Source organism: Sphaerodactylus townsendi, linkage group LG04, assembly GCF_021028975.2.
Source record: "Sphaerodactylus townsendi isolate TG3544 linkage group LG04, MPM_Stown_v2.3, whole genome shotgun sequence".
Classification (NCBI taxonomy): domain Eukaryota; kingdom Metazoa; phylum Chordata; class Lepidosauria; order Squamata; family Sphaerodactylidae; genus Sphaerodactylus; species Sphaerodactylus townsendi.
The window spans coordinates 10,738,580-10,741,694 of NC_059428.1; the positions used below are offsets into that span (position 1 = coordinate 10,738,580).

Genomic DNA, 3,115 nt, shown 5'->3' on the forward strand with positions numbered 1-3,115 from the left:
CTGGGGCGCTCCCCCGTTTCCTGCCCTGTGACAGGGAGGGAAAAGGGTAGTGCCCCAGAAGGCAAAATCGGGACAAAATCGGGACAGAATGGACAGATTGGTTTAAGGCGTGACTGTCCCGCCAAAAGCGGGACATCTGGTCACCTTAGTCTAGTTTCCACATTGCTGCATGAACTACTTTGAGGCTGACACTAATAAGGCATTCTTGGGCCTTGTGGGAGGGAACCAAGATGGGTCCACCTGGACTTTTGCACATGGCGAACTCCTGGAAATCGCTGATGACATTTCCAAAGGGTAAAGCTGATAGGCCACACGGGTCTCGAGTTGACGCCTTCCCCAGACCGCTACACGTTTTGAATAAGTAGCTGTGAAGAGCGGAAACTTTTTCTGAATCGTGATCCAACAGGAACGGTCTCTGTGTGTATGTTTGTGTGGGGATTTGCAACTGGACGACATCCGCTCACACAGAGGCCCCTTCCGCCCATGCTAAACAATGCACTTTCAATCCACTTTCACAATTGTTTGCAAGCGGGTTTTGCTCTTCCGCACGGTAAAATCCAGCTTCAAAGTGCATTGAAAGTGGATTGAAGTGCTCGCTTCGGCAGCACATATACAAAAATTGGAAAGATACAGAGAAGATTAGCATGGCCCCTGCGCAATGCAACAATAGCTTTAGGCTGGAAAGAAAAGAAAAAATGGACAGTCCAGAAATGGTTGGAATATATCCGGGAACAAGTGACACTGGACATTTCCGATATAATAACAAAAAATAAACTGTGGCAAGATAAACAGCGTGAAATTTTGAAGATATGGACCATATACGTGGACTGGATGAAAGAAGCTGGAGTCAATGAGGAGATATGGGAGAAGAGATTACAAAGAATGAACTTACTGCTGTTTGTTTGATAAAACTATGAAGAAAATACAGGGGGAGGGGAAAAAGGGGAAAATGCATCGTTTGAAAACGAATGAAGAAAAGTATTAATATAAAATGGAATATTCAAATGATACAATACAAAAAAATTTAAAAGAAAAAAAAAGAAAGTGGATTGAAAGTGCATTATTCTGCACGTGCGGAAGGGGCCATAGTGTTAAACAATGACAAGGAAAAGCAGAGAAGACGCCGGGCTGCCACTTTAAGCAGCACCCCTGTGGCAGCCATTAGGTTTTGCTGCAGCGTGATGCATTACAAGGATAAAACAGGAAAGGATTAGGTAAATTACATGGAAAGTACCTCTTTCACTGACATGAACATAGATCTTTAGAACGGCAGCAAAAATCAATATCCTGCTTTCTGCATTTCGCCCACTGAGCTACGAACCGACCGCCAGTGAAGAGCACCCATTTCTGAAATGAGATTTACAAGAGTTCCTCTTCTTTGTGTGGATCAGGCACACATACCCCCCCTTTTTTTTGAAATCTCACGTTCTACTTGTTTCTTGCACATAATAACTTGTCTATAACGATGTGCTGACAAAAAATTTACAGCTGGTGGAACACGATATTGATTCCATTCAGGCAACTAAAGCAGAGGGCAGATTCGCTCAGAAATGACATAGTAAATCTAGGAACAATGGATTAATATTTTAAGCACAGCCATGCAGTGTGGTCTGGCGGTTAGAAGATCAGACGAGGGTCTGGGAGACGCAGGTTCGACGCCCCGCTCTGCCAAGGAAGCATCCTGGGTAATACACTCCCAACCTAACCGACCTCACAATGGGCCTTACCGCACCAACCCAATAAAACGTTTTGAGGTGGGAAATAAAACATTTCCCCCCATGGAGTTCTGCATGTTTTATTTCTACCCTGAAAGCCTTTTATTGGCATGCCGTTCCCAGAGGTGGGATCCAGCAGGTTCTGACAGGTTCCCGAGAGTAGGTGACTAATTATTTGTGTGTGCCGAGAGGGGGTTACTAATGGGTGATTTTGCCACGTGATTTTTGCCTTAGTTACGCCCCTCCTCTCAGCAGTAGCGCGCAGAACTTGAAGCAGTCTAGCAGGAGGTGCACCGGCGTGCGCGGCAGCCTGCGCCTGCGTGCATTTGTTTCCCACCCAAGGACCGGCGCAGAGGCTGCGTCCTTGCCACAGCCCCGCCCAGGAATGCCCCACCCCAGGAATGCCCATGCATGTCCCCGTTATTCCCCGTCCAGCCCCATTGGTGCTACGCCACAGTTTGAATCCCACCACCATGGGAACCTGTTACTAAAATTTTTGGATCCCACCACTGGCCTTTCCCAAGTGATCCGTTTTTGAAAACAGTTTTCTGGAAGCAATTCATTTGTGGAAGTGTTTTCAGTTGCTATGGGGATCTCTTTGAAACATTTCCCACACTGCTCTGCAGTCCCCAGACATCCTTGTTGGTGCCATTTTGTGAGCTTGAGCCGGCCATCTCATGCTGTATTTACATCAGTTTTTTTTATTTCAGAGGGTTGTGACTACATAGCTACATGGAGATGACCACTGGAAAATCGAAGCACGAGACTTTGCCACAAATCTAAGAAGTTAAAAAAGTTCTTTTAAAAAGTTTAAAAAAACACCTTGAACCAGTTACTCCTGATCCCAGTCTCTGGAGCAGTAGAAAACAAGCTTGCTCCCTCACCAACATGACATTCCTTCAAATATCTAAACATGGCTATCATGTCACCTCTCAACCTTCTCGTCACCAAACTAAACATCCTCAGCTCCCTAAGTCTCTCCTCGTAGGGCATGGATTCCAGACCTTTGACCATTTTGGTTGCCCTCCTCTGGACCCATTCCAGCTTGACAGTATCCTTCTTGAACTGTGGTGCCCAGAACTGTACCCAATATTCCAGGTGAGGTCTAACCAATGCAGAATAGAGAGGTACAATTACATCCCTCAGTCTAGACACTATACGCCTATTGATACAGCCCAGAATCGCATTGGCTTTCTCGGCCGCTGCATCACACTGCCGACTCCCGGATCACTTTCTCATGAAGTTTTGGGAAGCCAGGTGTCACCCATCTCATGTCTGTGCATTTCATTTTTTCTGCCTAAGTGTAGTATCTTACATTTATCTCTGTTTGAAAACGTGTTTCAAATGTTTTAGGAGATTTGTGCAGAAACGTCCTTTGTTTGATGAGAATGTTGAAAAAC

The 3,115-nt window shown here is 45.6% G+C and overlaps 1 non-coding gene across 1 annotated transcript; it reads left to right on the top strand.

Annotated features, from left to right (window-relative positions):
* Positions 1-589: 589 nt before the first annotated feature.
* Positions 590-698, top strand: LOC125432255. Its single transcript, XR_007244433.1, has one exon. It is a non-coding gene; the product is annotated as a U6 spliceosomal RNA (small nuclear RNA).
* Positions 699-3,115: the final 2,417 nt, after the last annotated feature.